The sequence below is a fragment of the Neofelis nebulosa genome, chromosome X (assembly GCF_028018385.1).
Source record: "Neofelis nebulosa isolate mNeoNeb1 chromosome X, mNeoNeb1.pri, whole genome shotgun sequence".
NCBI lineage: Eukaryota > Metazoa > Chordata > Mammalia > Carnivora > Felidae > Neofelis > Neofelis nebulosa.
In genome coordinates, this window is record NC_080800.1 from 5,672,114 (window position 1) to 5,690,879 (window position 18,766).

The following is an 18,766-nucleotide window of genomic DNA, read 5'->3' on the forward strand; positions in this document are numbered from 1 at the left end:
GTTATCAAGTATTTAATGCTCTCAGTCCAGCCGTGTGTGTTCCAGTGTGAACAGTTATTCCCAGACGTGAACACTTGAGAAAGTTGTGTAGGAGCATAAAGATGTGGACTGCACCATACGTAGTGGTTTATGTCTGAGTGACCCATACCTCTGCACTTTGGAAAGCCTTCCGATGGCGCGCCTAGATCCCTAAGGACAGGAGCCCCACCTGTGTTGTTTAGCATTGTACTTACAGAATCCGTTTTTGGAAATGAGCATTTCACTCAACTATTTGGTAGACACTCACTCATTGAGTGAATGAATAGATGTGAATAAGTAGACGAGGAAGCTACGGTATGATGAAATCAATCTGTGGGGGCCAGAAGCAAAGGAGCCCCACTGCACTGTGTCGTGGGAGGCATTTCTTCTGGGGAAAAGGGGGTTTCCTGTTCCCAACTGGCCCTGAGAGATGCAGACCCAGGGACAGAAATCAGAAGCGAGAGAAGAGATGTTTGACTCAGTTGAGTCCACTAAGCCTTGGTCTGAGTGATGTTAATCATCTCAGCAGTTGAGTGGGGGTTGGGGGGGGATTCCTATCTCTTTTTTGCTTGATGGTAAATTCAGTCCTGGGCACAGAGGGATATTCCAAAGGTGTTCCTGGAGTTGACATCGGCTGTTCTTGACAGTGAACTGGCTTCCAGTTGCTATTCTGATGAATGAAGATCTTCAGGTCTCCAAAGTACAGAGAAGTGAGGCTTACACACTGTGTGTTTCTTGCCGCACGCCCCCAAGCCCCATACATGACTAAAATCTGTCTGTTCTCGGGTCATTTCCAGCTTGTTATGTAAAGCCCATCTGGTCATCCGAGGTCCATGATTCTTGCTTCTATGCAGGCCCCTGAAGGACAAGGGTTATGGTTTATTCTCTACAGTTCACAGATAGACCTTGTCCTACCCTGTACTCATGTGCATTTATTTTGTCTTTCTTACTTAGGTTTTGCAGTGTGCTTGCAAGGAGCCGCTTATTCAAGCAGACCAAGAAAACGTGAGACTTTCTACGCGTGTGTTCACTTCACAACCAACATGTCAATGCCCGGATAGGTAGGTCCCTGTTACTCATTTGTGAGCAACCGTGTGTGTTACTGGGGCACAACCTGACGTAGACTTGACCAGTCGTCTGAATGGAGATTGGACGTCTCAGTTCTCAGGAACTGCTCATGGTAACACTGACTCTGGATCTAGTCCTCCCCCGGAGCTTGGTCACCCTTCCTCCAGCTAGACTGGGAGGGAAGTCAGGAATGCTGTGGTTCCAGCCAGTGAAGGAATCTGTGGGCCGTCTTCCACTCCCACAGGCCTGCTAGGAGTTCGGGCCGTGTCTACTTTATTTGACATCACGGTCAAGTGGGGCTAATATTTATCTTCTTCAAGTTATGCTCTTTACATGCTTCACATACTCACATGTAATTGGGATTTGCCACATGGTTTAAGTTCCTGGGATTCCTGCACAAGCTTCAAGTACAGCAAAGGAGGGTTTGAAGAGAATGAACTTGAGGGCTTTGCAGATGGAAATGCAGCTTGGAAACATTTCAAAGGCACAGCTAATAAATATAATGTGTGTGTATTATCACTAACATATAATATAGATAACATACCATATAGCTCACATATATATGTAATCATTATATACAATTGCACATTATATAATATATATTATATAGTAGCAACATGGCTAAGGTGATCTGGAAGCTTCTGTGTGTTCCCTTTTACATCCATTTGCTGGGGATTTGGTTTATAGATTCTGACTCAGTTAAATTCCAGGGGTCTCAGATCCTGAAAATTAAAAGGATTGAATGAGATTAATTTTGCTCTAGGCTTATAGATTCATGTTTTATTTGGGTTTTTTTTTTTTAACTTTTTTAATGTTTATTTATTTTTGAGAGAGAGAAAGAGTGTATGGCAGGGGCAGAGAGACACGGAGACACAGAATCTGAAACAGGCTCCAGGCTCCCAGCTGTCAGCACAGAACCCGAAGCGGGACTCAAACCCACAAACCGCGAGACCATGACCTGAGCCAAAATCGGACATTTAACTGGTTAAGCCACCCAGGCACCCCCGTGATTTATTTGCGAACACTGAAAAACCCTAAAGCTTATCTGGTTTGGTATATAGAGCATTCATTCTTATCAGATAATAACAACTCCCCTTCTAAGCCCCATGGTTTCAGGAAATACACGGAATTTTTCTCTTCTCAGAGAATATTTGAGAACAGCATGTGACCTTAGCAAATCCAACATGGCCAGCATTTGACTCTGCTATAATACTAAAACCTACTAAATACTAAAACGTTATTTTAATTATTCCATGTAAAAATATCTTTTTTCCAGCATTTAGATGTAAGCAGTACTATCATGCAAAGTAAACACAGGTTCACAAGCATTACCTTATCTTGCATATTTTGCCACCGCAAAAGATGATTGATGGAAGGTTAGCTGTGGGCTTGAGTAAATATTCATGATAGACAATATATTATTTGGCAGGCTTGTGCCAAATGCCCCAAATTGTTTTAGTTACTAATAAAACAAACACTAAACACTTATATATTTGACCCACGGAAAGATTTCTGTATTACACTTGGCCAAATGAATTGCCCGCAAGTGTCAGAGGATTCCGTGGGATCCTGGATGCCGTGATTTCATCTGAATGTGGTTTTGTTTGTTACTGGAAAATATTACAGTCAAGGGGCGCCTGGCTGGCTCAGTCAGTAGAGCGTGCAACTCTTGATCTCAGGGTTGTGAGTTTGAGCCCCAAGTTGGATGTAGAGATTACTAAAAAAATAAATAAACTTCAATGAAATAAAATATTACAGTCAAGAGCCAAGTGTACAAAAAACAAGATTTGGGCAGCGTTTGTCTTCTTCTTTAAATAATATTAGACACCAAATATATAAGTAGATTATGTAGACAAATATATATGATTTTCTTTATATAGGCATTACGTATTACACAGTATATGTTTGTCTAATATATGATTACTTATAATCAAGATCTTATAGAATGGTGATATATGATCTCATCTATATGTACAGTTTTATTTCTGGTGACCAGCGAAATAGATGAAAGGAAGAACGGTGATTATCAGAAGGCAAGCCAGTGATTGTTAAAAGCCAGCTGTGTTTGTGTGTCCACCACCGTGCTGAAAGATCGGTAAGGCCCGTGTTTGTAACTGCCATCAGCACATCTGCAAAGGTCACATTGTCTGTAATTCTGAATTTCTGACTGCAGCCTTAATTCTCAGATTCTCGGCCACGTCCCTTGCGTTGAACACAATGAAACGTTTTAGAAAGTGTGGGCGAGCCTGTCCTATCCTCTCTTTGAATACGAGTTAACGAGGAATAAAAAGAAGGAAGATTAATACAAGCCAGGTTCTCGTGACTGCAAGCCAGTGTCGGGACTTTGTATAAACCCAGAGAAAGAAGCTTTCTGGCAGTAATCGTGAAAATTCTGACCTTTCAATGTGAATATCCCAAAAAGTAAATGCACGCTTCAAAGACTTGAATCAGGTCAGTCCCTAGAAGGGCTGAAATGGCCATTGACCACGGAGAACCGATTTTCCAGTTCTTTTAAAGACTGGGGCTTGACATTACTAGTTGACATTTTAAATTATTGTTCAGGAAGATAGTTGTAAAGGATTGCCTTGGTGATTTGTTTTATATAGATAGGTAGATAGGTAGATAGATAGATAGATAGATAGATACATAGATAGATAGAGATATAGTCATCTCGCCTTAAAATCAGAGAATGTTGTCAGTGAGAAGAAACTTTTTTAGATAGAGTAGTTTGACTAACAACTGAGATAGGAATGAATAATCTTCCATCAGTGTTTTCATTTTCTCCCTAAGCCCCACAATACTCTGCGTTTTAGGACATTACCCCTTGTACTCTGCATATATCTCTGCATGCGCTAATCTGAATGATACTATTATGTTCCTGTGTTAGTCTGTCCGGGCAGCTTCTACAGAATCCCACAGACTAGGGGAGGGGTCCTAAATAGCACACATTTATTTCTCACAGTTCTGGAGGCTGGACGTCCCAGATCACGGGCCCAGTACATTCAGTACTGGGTGAAGACCCGCTTCCTGGTTCAAGGACGTCTGTCTTCTCACTGCGCCCTCACGGAGGAGGGTATGAGGGAGATCTCTGGGGACTCTTTGAGAAAGGCACTAATCCCACTGATAAGGGTGCCACCCTCATGACCTAACCACCTGCCAGACGACCCCGTCTCTAACACTAGAGCTTAGGATCTCAAAATATGAATGAAGAATGGACCAGGGGCCACAATGGTTATATATGGAGTGTAGAAAACATGTTCCCATATGTTCTCATGTTAGCATCGTGATAGGCGTAGACAGGCTGTGAGACGGGCAGCACGGAGGGTCAGTAGAAACACAGTATTACAGGGGCGCCTGGGTGGCGCAGTCGGTTAAGCGTCCGACTTCAGCCAGGTCACGATCTTGCGGTCTGTGAGTTCGAGCCCCGCGTCAGGCTCTGGGCTGATGGCTCGGAGCCTGGAGCCTGTTTCCGATTCTGTGTCTCCCTCTCTCTCTGCCCCTCCCCCTCCCCCGTTCATGCTCTGTCTCTCTCTGTCCCAAAAATAAATAAAAAACGTTGAAAAAAAAAAAAAAAAAAAGAAACACAGTATTACACACTGGGGAGGTGAGACTCAGTCCGAGTGATGTTAATCATCCCACAAGGTACAGTCCAGTAGACTTTCAATGCCAGGACAAAATCAGCAGTCTGAGACAAAAGGCATTTTCTCCTTCCCTTTTGGTGTTTCAAATTATAAGTCACACAGGAAGATGTTCATCAAAAGAAAGTTATATGAACACCCATTCGTGAGAAGCTAAATGTTGAGGATCATTTGCTCTTGAAAGTAACAGGTTCCTAGGTAGCCATACAGAAAGGAATTTAAAAAACATGTGCGGTCGATTGGGAAAATGTTGTTTATATTTTTCCTCAGCATGAAAACGATACAGCTGTTTTAAACAGTGAGTATTCATTAATTCACTTTTCACTTACTTATTTTGTAATGTGTATTTGCTAAGCAACTACTATGTACCAAGGATTGGATTAAGCGTTGGGGATAAAAGAGTGAGCAAAACCAAACACCCAAACAGCCTATTTTCTGCCTCATGGAATGTGTAGCCTCTTGGTGAAGACCGAGGTTAAGGAAATGATTTTTAAAATGTAAATTGTGTATCTATTACCTGGCAAGATGGAATAACTCGTGTGGCATGCATTTGGGAATCAGTGCAACATTTTTGATGGAAGTAACATTGAACTGAGATCAGAAGGAGTTGAGGGAAATTTTCTATGTCAAGACAAAGTCACCCAAGCCAGTTCCTGAAACACTCTTGGGGGAATGGCAGCTCTGTGGTTCTCTGCTACATGGTGGGCGTCACCCCAGGACTAAGATCTCAGTGCCCATCACATCACACTTTCTCTGCTCATTGTCTTAAGAGAAAACTTTAGGGGCACCTGAGTGGCTCAGTTGGTTAAGCGTTTGACTGTTGATTTTGGCTCAGGTCATGATCTCATGGTTTGTGAGCTCGAGCCCCACACTGGGCTCTGTGCTGACAGCGCAGAGCCTGCTTGGGATTCTCTCTCTGTCCCTTTTTCTGCCTGTCCCTGGCTCACACTGTGTCTCAAAAATAAACAAACAGTTAAAAAAAAAAAAAAAGAAAAAAAAACTTTAAAGTGGTTTATTAAATTGTAGTATCTTTGACGTAGGTTTGGGGAGTTTTCATTTGGTTCTCTTCTGTGTAGATGTAACTTACATACATGTGTTCATCATTTGATTGAAGTATATTATTCTGTAATCGAAGTCAATTAACCAAAAAAAATAGCTCTCATTTTATGTTATTTAACTCTATACTATTAAAATAGCACCCAAAAACGTGTACCATGCAGGGGCAATCACAACTCACTATGACTTTGACCTCTGAGAACACATGTTAGAATACTGAAAAATGTGTCATGGCTGTTTTTCTCCCTGACAAGAACAAAGACAGATTTATCTAGAGATTTATTAGCAAAATATGCTTTTGTGGCAAAATCAGCAAGAGGCTAAGCTTTGAGATTTACAGAAAGCAGAACAAAACAGGATAAAAAATCTTTTAGTTAACCTATCATTCATGAGATAGAGCATTTATTTAATTAATTAATTAATTAATTTATTTATTTATTAATATGAAATTTATAATCAAATTGATTTCCATACAGTACTCACCTCTAGAGACTTTGGCATTGGTTGAAATCTTCGATGGCTAGCGTTCTTCAGGGGAGAAGTTTTAGGTCTACTTTAAAAATAAAAACAAATTGGAATTACACAAATTGGAATTCCTGAAAACAAAATTTAAAACTCTGTTTTTGATCCAGGTAGCCAGAGAAATGGTAAGCTTAGTGGAATTTGAAAAGTGAAAAACAAACAAAAAATCGGCATGTTAGTCTCTTACGTGCTTTTCAGCCACAAGGACTTGTCTAAGACCAGAGAATGAAGGATAAGCAAGGTCCTAATATCCTCGGTTCTGGCCTCACATTTTCAGTATCTGTAATGACTTTGTGCTCAGCTAGAATTGTATTGCCAACGAGCTCTAAAATGGTCCCGCATATGGCATGGGCAAAACCAGGAAGGCAGACGTCTCACTAGTATTTGTTCTTAGCGAGATTGCGTCTTTGTCCAAATGCGCTATAGCAGTGTCAGAAACATGGCAGACTTTGGTTGTTGTGTGGGTGCCAGAATTCTTCTAGATCAGATAGTGTTTGTTTTGAGTCCTGGAGCAAGTGTCCGTCTAGAGGACTGTTCCAGAAGGCCAGTTTGTGTTCCCTGAATCAGAAATAAAGGCAAGTCCAGTGACAGACCGAGGCAGAGGCACAGTGGACTAATGTGTCCTGGGTCCTAACCAGCTTCGCATCCCCTCCAGCTCCATCACGGCCAATGCCTGACCCGGTCCTGGTCCAACCACCTGATGCCTGGCCCGGTCCTGGTTATGGCTGCTGGTGTATTAGCACCCCAGCACTGCCCGCAGTTGGGATTTGGAATGGGTCTTGTTCAGGGTCCCCTGAGGGTCTGCGGTGATGCATCCAGCTGACTCCCCTTCCAGGACTCAGATGCCTGTCAGCCTCCCTGCTCAAAATGGGCAATCCGCTCTGAACGCATCAGTCATGGGGTGGAGAACAGCCCTGCCTCCCTCCATTCCCTGGACCATCTAGCTCTCGCGTCCTTGCCCCATCGATTCCTTCATTCAGGAGAGTTCCCATAGGAACATATCATTAATACCCAGTAATACCCAATAACACCTAGAGTTTTCAAGCCGGGAAAGCCCAGATGCTTCCTCACATGGGTTTATAGGGGATGGCAGAATGAAATCAGTGACCAGCTCTCCCGGAGTCACGTTGTTTATGGCAGCACATTTCCTGGAACATTAGATCTGGAAAGGGATGTGTGGCCACAGGCCGTTCCTGGAGGCATGGGATCTGCAGGAACCCTTTCCAGCACGGCCCTCACGGGCAGGGAGAAGCAGGACTGACAGACATGTGAGCTATGGCTGCGTCACCCAGACCCTCTGCCAGACCCAGCGTGAAGGATGTTGAAAACTTCATTGAGTTGGTGTTGACACAGATTGAGGTCTAAGTTTGCTTCATTTTACATTGTCAAACCTCAAGTGTTTAAGTGCAGTCCTTCTATAACTTCACACGGGGTGAGTTATAACACGGAAATGTGTTGAAAACGCTCCAGGAGACCTCCTACATAGATGGTTACGTTTGTGGCAGATTTTTTGTGCGGCTCCCTTTAAATCATGCATCTTAACAGATCTCGGGGCTCAGGTCTCCCTAACAGGGCTCCACATAGAGCAGAGATTAATTACTTCCAGGGGGCCTTTTTACCCAATCATTCCTGATGAGAGCAGGGGCATTTGAAATGCCGACTGTACAATTTATAGTTTGTGGTGAAATATTCATTTGGTACCAGCCGTTTTGTTAGACATGTTCGCAATCCAGATAGCTCAGGAATGGCACCTAGCTGGGAGTTGTACGTGTGGTTTTATCACTCACTTTCTGGGGGAGGAAATATCATTGTCTTTTACTGCAAGAGCCCCTGGGGAGTGAGTCAGCTGTGGGTAAAGAAAAATTCACGGAGCCAAGAGTCTAGAATCAGAAAGGCATGATTTCTAGTGTTGCTGGTGCTGGCTTGCCCAATAACGTCTTGTACAATTTATGTTACCCTCCCAGAAGGCAAGGAGGACAGAAACCAAGCAGAGAAAACCCACTTTTATCACTTTTGCCTGTATAGGTTTCAAAGTTAAAAAAAAAAAAAAACTCTAATTTATGAATGTTTGAAAATAGTTTAGTCTGTGGATTGGCCAGGATAAGGCATGGTGCTGTTTTCGTTGGAATAAGGAAGGGTGTGCATTGTCTGCATCCTGCTCTCAGAAGGCTCATGGTATATTGCAGAACATACAGAGTTTCTCCTCATACGTGCATGTTTGCTGACTGACTAAAATCTATTTAGAACCCCCAAGTCAATACTCGTGATTCTGCTGTAGTCATCCATGAATGTGCAGAGCAGGAAAACTCTCTAGTCCATAGACACCCACGTTCCTAGCTAAGTCTGAACAAGTCACTGCTTTGCCCTTCCTCTTTTAACGCTTGTCCTCTAAACAGGTGTTCTTTATGTGTTCTAACGTTTTACTCATTTTTGTGCTTTTGCTTGGTGATTCCATAGCTTAAAATGACCCCCGAGCATGGTGCTGAAGTGCTGTCTATATAACATACACATATACATGTATATGTGTGTGCAGGTATGTGTATGTGTATATGTGTAGGTTATGCTGCTGGTAGTATGGGGCGATGTCATGGGAACACACGCAGAATACCCACACCTGGGAAAGGAAGGGCGTGGTCAGGCCCCAGCATAAGTCTCCGTCGCATACAAACATAGCAGGGGAAGACGTCTGCTTTCTCTGGTGATCATGGCCCACCTCTCGTTTGACTTCCGCCTGCTGAGAGGTTACATGAACCATCACCACCGTCCGGTTACTGTAGGTCTGCTGAAGCTGAACAACAGAAAGGAGATTGGAAACTTGGATCCTGTGATGCCACAGATTTTACACAAATGTAGCACAGTTCTGGGGAAAGGGCTTAAATTTCCCTGTTTGGGCAGTATTTTATGTGCCACATCTGACAAAAATCAGGTAAGTTTTATTTTTTTAATAGTCTTACAAGGAGCGAAACAAAATATCAGCTCATAGAAACCCGTTTTCTTCTTCCCGTGTCCCCTTCATATAATCAGTTATCTGACCAACAGCCAGAATGATCTTTTTAAAATGTAAATCAGGAGGAGGGAGGGATGAATAGGTGGAGGATGGTGAAATGACCCTCTGTGATGCTAGGATGATGGATACACACCATTGTACATTTTAGATTTGTCTTTTATCCACTACGCATTTGTCTAAACTAAGAGGGAAACCTAATGGCAACTATGGATTCTGGGTGGTTGTAATGTGTCATTGTAGGTTCATCAACCATAACACTCTGGTGGGGATGTTGATAATGGAGAAGGCTGTGCGTATGTGAGGGCAGGGGCTGTAGGGGGATCTCTGAACCCCTCTCTTTCAGTGTTTCTGTGAACCTAAAACTACTTGAAAAAAGAAAGTCTACCTGATAGACTTTATATATATATATATATATATATATTTAATATTATATATTTATAATAATAACATATATATATGTTATATATAATATATATTAGTCAAGCCACTCCCCTCTTTATCAAACTTCCATAATCCTTTAAGGAAAGTTTTGACACCTCATTGTCATCTGGCCACCAGCTAATCAGACCTTATCTTTATCATTCTTCTCTATCAGCAGATGCACTTACAGGTTCTGTGACGTCTGCATAAAGAACTGCTTTTAGTAAGAATATAAAACAACAAAATCTAAATTCAGGTGTGATGTTTTAGGAGCCTTGCAAAGATTCATTAGTGTGATCATAAATACACACTGGTCAGTAACCTACCACCCACACTCACATTCCTTTTGGTCATTGAAGAGGCCAAACCCATTCGTAACTCAAAGTGCTCAGACTAACTCAAAGTGGGATCCTTCTCATCATTCATTCACTGAAATCATCAGCTCCTCAGAGAGATGGGGCCTTGGGTGCAATCTACAGTAGTCACCCACCACCCCATTCCAAAGTTACTTACTATGTGTGCCCTTGTATTACTTTGTTTAGTCATTTCATGCTTTGGAATTATATTACATATATTGGTATGGAGCATACGGTCAATTATAGGTTGAATGAATGAATGCAGGAGTCCATACGTTTTTAGAAAGAGCTTATTATAATAGCGTTACATTCCAGAAATCTGAGAATCAGTGTGGGTTAACAGTAGTAAACATGATGAGATTGGTCCTAAGGAGAAAGTCAAAACAATAAGATTCTCTTGCTACTGCACAAAAGCAGACATCTAAAAAAGTTAGCATTCAACAAAATTCCTTAGTTAAGTCAGAAGAGCTTACTACTTTCTTAATCTGAGAGAGAACACAAGGCGAATCTCATGCCAGGCAGCAAGACAACAGTAGACTTTCCAAGCACAATGAAAATAAAGTGTTCTGTTATCCCCAGAGTGTTTACACAATGCCATGAGAGGGCTGGAAACTAAAAAACTTTTTGAAGAGTTTGACAAGGATTAGGAAAAAAAAAACCAAGAATTCACTTATGAAAGATACTTGTATGAAAATGTTTCTATCCCCAAATGACACTCAGAAAATGGCACGTATGAAATATTGTGTTCACAGTAGCAAACAAAATAATTACACTCCCAGGAGTGAACTTAGCAAGTGTTATGAATGAAAAATATGAAGAAAGCCATAAAGCTAAAGAAAATTGAAGTGCTTCAGAAACAAGGCATAAATTGTCACTGAGACAGCTCAATATTGTAGAAATGTTAGTTTTCCCTAAATTAATTTATAAAAATTCAAAACAACCCCAGCCAAATTCCTTTTGTTAACTTTTAAAAATCATCTGGAGTGAAAGAAGAGCCAGAAACATCCTAAAAATGGAAATTGTGGGGCATTGGGACATATAGGACCATAAAATTGAAGTAATAATAAACACATGCTAGAATAGACAAATCACAAAAACAAGTATATAGTAACAGATAAACAGAAAGACTATCTCATTAAAATAGTATTCCAAATCTGTCATGAAATGATGGATTATTACTCTTATGAAAACTGGTTTCCTATCTCACTCCATACACACAAAAAAAGTGAACTATAGTTTTTTTAAATTACGTGTAGTAAACAAAACTATCACAGGACAAAAAGAAAACATGAGTGACTCTTTTGTACTGTTCTGCCAAGGAAGGCATTTCCAATTAAAAATGAAAGTATGAAGGAAAAACTTATATTTTATTTATTCTATAAACAAAGCAAACTACCTAAAAATTCAAATTACACAATTATCTGGAAACAAATGGTCATATATCAATAAGCAAAAAGTTGGTGTCTGTTAATTAGCCCTTACAATATCTTTCACAGTCAGCAAAACAAAAATGAGCAAATTTGTGAATAGGCAATTTCCAGAGAAAGAGAAGGAAATTAATTAATAAACATTAAAAAAAAACCCCAAACTCATTAATGTCCCTCTGCCATTTAATGCCATTTAATCTGCAAGATTTTACTTTTTTCCTATTATTTTGGCAAAAAAATTAACAAAGTGGTAATAACATAGTTTCACTTTTTAAAGAAAGGCTGAAAAATGGAAACCTTCATATAATCTCGGTGGGTTAAACTTATGAATAAACTCAAATTTCTATTATATTCAGTACATGTTCACTTTTGAAGTGTATGTGATTCTTGATCGTGTGATTTGTTTCAAATAAGCTAGTTATAAAAATATTTGCAAAAATGCCCAAAGATACAGCTATCTAGAAGGTAAGAATAGATAAAATGTGAAAGACATACAAATCCAGGTGTCTATTTTTTTAGAGCAAAACAATGAATACATAATTGTTCACAACAGAATATTATTCAATAGCTTATTTTACATTCATCTGATGGAATAGCACCCTGAACTTTGAGGTAATGCTATGGAAATGAAAAATGTTGTGGGAAGATGTGAATAATATATATTTAGGAGAATGTATCATGAGATTCAGTGTTGCAGATGTATATTTACAATATATTTTGTGGCTATATCCTGGAGGAAGACTTATGGGGGACTATGAGTGGGTATTTAGTTTAGAATTTTTAATACTTACCTTTATATGCCTATCTATTACTTTCAGAACAAGAAAAATAAGTAATAATATGCACAGTTCAAGTGAAAGTATATGAATAAGAATGTCATCTATTCTATAAGTATCTTTGGGGAGGTAAGATTTGTGTGAGCACAGCTAATATCATCCTCAATGGGGAAAAACTGAGAGCTTTCCCTCTGAGATCAGGAAACATGACAGGGATGTCCACTCTCACCACTGTTTAACATAGTGTTGGAAGTCCTAGCCTCAGCACTCAGACAACAAAATGAAATAAAAGGCATCCATATTGGCAAAAAAGAAGTCAAGCTTTCCCTTTTTGCAGATGACATGATACTCTACATGGAAAACCTGAAAGACTTCACCAAAAAACTGCTAGAGTTGATAACTGAATTTGGCACAGTTGCAGCATTTAAATCAACATACAGAAGCTGGTTGCATTTCTACATACCAATAATGTAGCAACAGAAAGAGATATCAAGGAATTGATCCCATTTACAATTGTACCAAGAACCATAAAATGCTTAGGAATAAACCTAACCAAAGAGGTAAAAGATCTGTACACTGAAACTATAGAAAGCTTAGGAAAGAAATGGAAGAAGACACAAAGAAATGGGAAAACATTCACTGCTCACGGATTGAGAGAACAAATAGTGTTAAAATGTCGATACTAGCCAAAGCAATCTACATATTCAATGCAATCCCGATCAAAATGGCACCAGCATCTTCTCAGAGCTGGAACAAACAATCCTAATATTTGTATGGAACCACAAAGACCCCAAATACTCAAAGTAATATTGAAGAAGAAAACCAAAGCGAGAGGCATCACGATCCTGGACTTTAGCCTGTGCTACAAAGCTGTAATCTTTCAAGACAGTATGGTATTGGCACAAGAACAGACACATAGATCAATGGAATAGAATAGAGAACCCAGAACTGGACCCACAAATGTATGGCCAACTCATCTTCAACAAAGCAGAAAAGAGTATCCAGTGGAAAAAAGACAATCTCTCAGCAAATGGTGCTGGGAGAAGCGGACACCAACATGCAGAAGAATGAAACTGGACCACTTTCTTAGACCGTACACAAAAATAAATTCAAAATGGACCTAAATGTGAGACAGGAAACCATCAAAATCCTCGAAGAAGAAACAGGTAACAACCTCTTTGACCTCAGCCACAGCAACTCTTCTTACTTGACACATCTCCAAAGGCAAGGGGAAAAAAAGCAAAAATGAACTACTCATCAAGATAAAAACCTTCTGCACAGCAAAGGAAACAATCAGCAAAACTAAAAGGCAACCAATGGAATGGGAGAAGATATTTGCAAATGACATATCAGGTAAAGAGTTAGTATCCAAAATCTATAAAGAAGTGACCAAGCTCAACACCCAAAAAACAAATAATCCAGTGAAGAAATGGGCAAAAGATATGAATAGACACTTTTACAAAGAAGACATCCAAATGGCCAAAAGACACATCAAAGATGCCCAATGTCACTCATCATTAGGGAAATACAAATCAAAGCCACATTGAGATACCACCTTAAACCAGTCAGAGTGGCTAAAATTAACAACTCAGGCAACAACAGATGTTGGCAAGGATGCAGAGGATCTCTTTTGCATTGCTGGTGGGAATGCAAACTGGTGCAGCCACTCTGGAAAACAGTATGGAGGTTCCTCAAAAAAATTAAAAATAGAAGTACCCTATGACCCAGCAACTGCATGAGTAGGTAGTTATCCAAAGGATACGAAAACACTGATTCAAAGGGGCACATGCACCCCAATGATATCAGCACTGTCAACAATGGCCAAATTATGGAAAGAGCCCAAATGTCCATCAACTGATGAATGGATAAAGATGTGGTATATGTATGCAATGGAATATTACTCAGCAATGAAAAAGAATGAAATCTTGCATTTGCAACAATGTGGATGGGACCGAAAGGTATTATGCTAACTGAAATGTCAGTCAGAGAAAGACAGATATCATATGTTTTTCACTCATGTGTGGAAATTGAGAAACTTAACAGAAGACCATGAGGGAAAGTAAAGAAAAAAAAGTTATAAATAGAAAGGGAGGCAAGAGAGTCTTAAATACAGAGAACAAACTGACGGTTGATGGAGGTGGAGGGGTGGGGAAAATGGATGACGGGCACTGAGGAGGGCACTTGTTGGGATGAGCACTAGGTGTTGTATGTAAGTGATAAATTAAAGGAATCTATCCTTGAAGCCAAGAGCAGACTGTATACACTGCATGTTAGCTAACTTGACAATAAATTATATTTTTAGAAAAAGATTATGCAAGTGGCACACGGCTGGTGCAGTCAGAAGAGTGTGCAACTCTTGATCTTGGGGCTGTAAGTTCATGCCCCTTGTTGGGTCTAGAGATTACTTAAAAATAAAATCTTAAAAATGTGTATGAGCAAAATAACAAACTTTAGAAAAAGTGTTTTAACTTGAGTCCAGAAGAGTAAAATCACATGCTGTCTAACTGTAAGAGATGGCTCCCTCCTGGTGAGAGAATCAACCTCAGTATGCTAGCATCTGCTACTCTGTTTCTCCCAGGGTGTTGAGATCAATGGGCTCAGGTGCCTGGAAAATAAAATAATATGTACCCCCTTCAAACCAGTTCTTTTCCCCTTCCTAATCAAGAGAAGGAATGATTCACATCTTCAGCCTTCATTAACTATCTTATGGAATAAGGAAATTGGCATCTATTTTCCCCAAATGAATGCTGTTTTATATTAACATTCTTGCCATAAAAACGTAACAACAGAGGGGTGCCTGGCTGGCTCAGTAGGTGGAGCATGGGACCCCACATTGGGGTTAAAGAGATTACTTAAAAAAAAAAACATAACCACATGGTTGGGGGGAAGAAAGTCTTTAAGAATTGTAGCGATCTTTCTATCATATGAAAACAACATGTCTCTGCAACTTGGCATCTGACTTGAAGGTTGGACCAATGTAAGACTGAGTAGGGTCTTCCTGGGACCAAGAGGAAGTTGACTTTGAGAAGGCTTCCAATCTGGAAGAAATATACCAGGTCTTTCCAAAAGCTGAGGTGTGGATGGTGGGGACAGATGAGTGAGTACATGTTTCATTGAGGACCCAGGTTTTCTAAGCACTGATTTTTCAATTTTTCTGGGTTCCCATCAAATTTCTTAGTACCCACCTGTCCATTTTCACACATTTGCAGGAAGGAAGAAATAGCGCCTTTCTGGGACAGGTGGAAAAAGGTCTCACATCAGTAAATGAAATGACCTGGGTGAAAAAAAAAAAATAATTCACTTGGCCCTGGTCATTTCTATCACAAAGCATTTTAGGCACCATGGGAAGGTGCATATCTGTGCACACAAGTTACAATGCTATATTGGACAAGGGTTGAAACACAGTAGCACAAGCATGTAGGTTTTGTGATTTGTAATGGTTGACAATATTTTTCAAAGGCTGACTGATTCCACTCAAAAGTGTTTATTCAGGGAAATTCTGTAGTGTATTCAGAAAAAGCCAAATGATTAAGAGCCAACGCCCGTAACTCCAGGCTGACTTGTCTTCTTATTTTCCTCTATGATGGTATATATAGCAAAGCATGGAGCTAATGCGGTGCATTAAATCACAGCCCTGATTTTATTTGCTTAGAGTTCTCTTTTGTTCAGCTAAAATAAATGGGGAAAAATGGAAAGGCTTTCAGATTCTCCCCCTGCCCCTGTTTAACTCACTTCAATTTAGATCAGTCACACCAGACCCTGAAACTGTGCTGCATGCTCTTATAAATCTCCAAGTTCTCTGGATGTTCTTATGCCTCTATTTTGTGTTCAAATAGATGTCTGGGGAAACTAACGTAATACTATGCAGGGAAAATAATACGCAGAGTTATAACCAATGGCTTCTGTAACCACAGCAAAAATATATTTTCTCTCTTTTGCATGAAAAATATATTTACAAGTTCCTCCCCTAAAGCAGATAAAACTAAGGGAAGGGCCATCATTTCTGATGACATTAAAAAATGCCTTGACATATAAACTATTTATTATTAGTTAATATTAGAGGCTGGCAGCCAGTCTTGAGTGGTTTTTTTTTTTTGATAAGCTTTTTTTCTTTTCCTTTTTAAAAAATTTTTTTTAATTTTTCAAATTTACATCCAAATTAGTTAGCATATAGTGCAACAATGATTTCAGGAGTAGATGCCTGAATGCCCCTTACCCATTTAGCCCATCCCCCCTCCCATAACCCCTCCAGTAACCCTCTCATTGTTCTTCATATTTAAGAGTTTCTTATGTTTTGTTCCCCTCCATGTTTTTATATTATGTTTGCTTCCCTTCCCTTATGTTCATATGTTCTGTGTCTTAAAGTCCTCATAGGAGTGAAGTCATATGATATTTGTCTTTCTCTGACTAATTTCGCTTAGCATAATACCCTCTAGTTCCATCCACATAGTTGCAAATGGCCAGATTTCATTCTTTTTGATTGACAAATAATACTCCATTGTATATATAGACCACATCTTCTTTGTCCATTCATCTATCGATGGACATTTGGGTTCTTTCCATACTTTGGCTATTGTTTTTTTTTTTAATTTTTTTTAACGTTTATTTATTTTTGAGACAGAGAGAGACAGAGCATGGATGGGGGAGGGTCAGAGAGAGAGGGAGACACAGAATCGGAAGCAGGCTCCAGGCTCTGAGCAGTCAGCACAGAGCCCAACATGGGGCTTGAACTCACAGACCGTGAGATCATGACCTGAGCCGAAGTCAGACGCTTAACCGACTGAGCCACCCAGGCGCCCCTGGCTATTGTTGATAGTGCTGCTATAAACATGGGGGTACATATGTCCCTTCGAAACAGCATACCTGTATCCCTTGGATAAATACCTAATAGTGCAATTGCTGGGATGTAGGGTAGTTCTATGTTTAATTTTTTGAGGAACCTTCATACTGTTTTCCAGAGTGGCTGCACCAGTGTGCATTCCCACAACAATGCGAAAGAGATACTCTTTCTCCGCATCCTCGCCAACATCTGTTGTTGCCTGACTTGTTAATGTTAGCCATTCCAACAGGTGTGAGGTGGTATCTCATTGTGGTTTTGATTTGTATTTCCCTGATGATGAGTGATGTGGAGCATTTTTTCATGTGTCAGTTGGCCATCTGGATGTCTTCCTTGGAGAAGTGTCTATTCATATCTTTTGCCCATTTCTTCACTGGATTACTTGTTTTTTGGGTGTTGAGTTTGTTAGGTTCTTTATAGATTGTGGATACTAACCCTTTATCTGATACGTCGTTTGCAATATCTTCTCCCATTCCATCGGTTGCGTTTTAAGGGGATGCAGGCTGAGAAAGTGTCAAAGCACGTGGCAAACTGTCATGTGTAGGTTAGGTATTACTGATGAAAACGTGCGTTTGAGACTCAAGTATTAATTTCATTGCTTATGTATCTTTTGGTCAGATTTATTTTCAAAAATTTATCCTCAACTATACCTATTTTTCTTAAATACCAGCAATATTAGTTTTAGACAGCGGGAAAAGATTACGTAGTAGTTCTGTCTATCTAGAAATAGTTCGGCTGCTTCCTTCTCATTACTTAACAAATGTGTCTTACTGAACTTGTTTAGCATTATGAATTGATGATTACCCATTGGCTAGACAAGATGTTAGGCAAAGCTTACTCTCACTACAACTGTATGTCTGAGACTTTGAGAACCATATTTTAATCAGGGTCTTTGGAATTTTTTCTAATCATTCTATAAATTCAAATGATCATATTTCAGGTAAAGTAAATATATAAAAAATCAACCCTTCCCCACCACTTACAATAACATGACCATAAGAAATATGCAAGGTAGATGATAATACCAGTATCAAATTGGGAATTTTATTCTGGACATATTATATAGAAGATTTTACATGAAAAAAGTTAAACCCGCTAGATAAAGAAACAAGGGATACAGCAGACAATTTGAGAATTATGGATTGTATATAGAAAGCTTATGGAAGGAGTACTGGGCTGGCTCAGTCTGTAGAGCATGCTACTCTTGATCTCAGGATTGTGGGTATAGAGGTTACTTAAAATTAAAGGATTTTTTTTAAAGAATACTTATTGAAGAAATGGTTTAAAGAACAGTAACAAAAAGAGTAGAATTAAAAATATGTGAACAGGGGCGCCTGGGTGGCTCAATTGGTTAAGCATCTGACTCTTGATTTTGACTCAGGTCATGATCTCACAGTCCATGAGTTTGAGCCCCACGTTAGGCTCTGTGCTGACAGATTCTCTCCCTTTCTGCCCCTCCCCCAATTCACGTGTTCTCTCCCTCAAAAATAAATAAACTTAAAAAAAAAATAGATCAACAGAGGAGACATCATTTAATCCATCAGCCTGAAGAAAATCAGTATGCAAAGGTAATTTACAGTGTTGGGAACGGTGAGGAGGCTGGAATTCTGTACCCCATTACTGGGAGTGCACAGTGAGACA

General features: G+C 39.9%; 1 long non-coding RNA gene across 7 annotated transcripts in view; it reads left to right on the forward strand.

The window, feature by feature from the left end:
* The window catches only part of LOC131503113 (uncharacterized), a 545,963-nt gene that overhangs the window by 395,625 nt on the left and 131,572 nt on the right, over positions 1 to 18,766 (forward strand). For 6 of the 7 annotated variants that reach the window (XR_009257328.1, XR_009257325.1, XR_009257327.1 and 3 more), the window contains 3 exons: positions 973 to 1,079; positions 3,064 to 3,181; positions 4,049 to 4,159. This is a non-coding gene — a long non-coding RNA (uncharacterized LOC131503113). The remainder of the gene's footprint in view (positions 1 to 972; positions 1,080 to 3,063; positions 3,182 to 4,048; positions 4,160 to 18,766) is intronic. The other variant, XR_009257329.1, reaches the window with a different exon arrangement.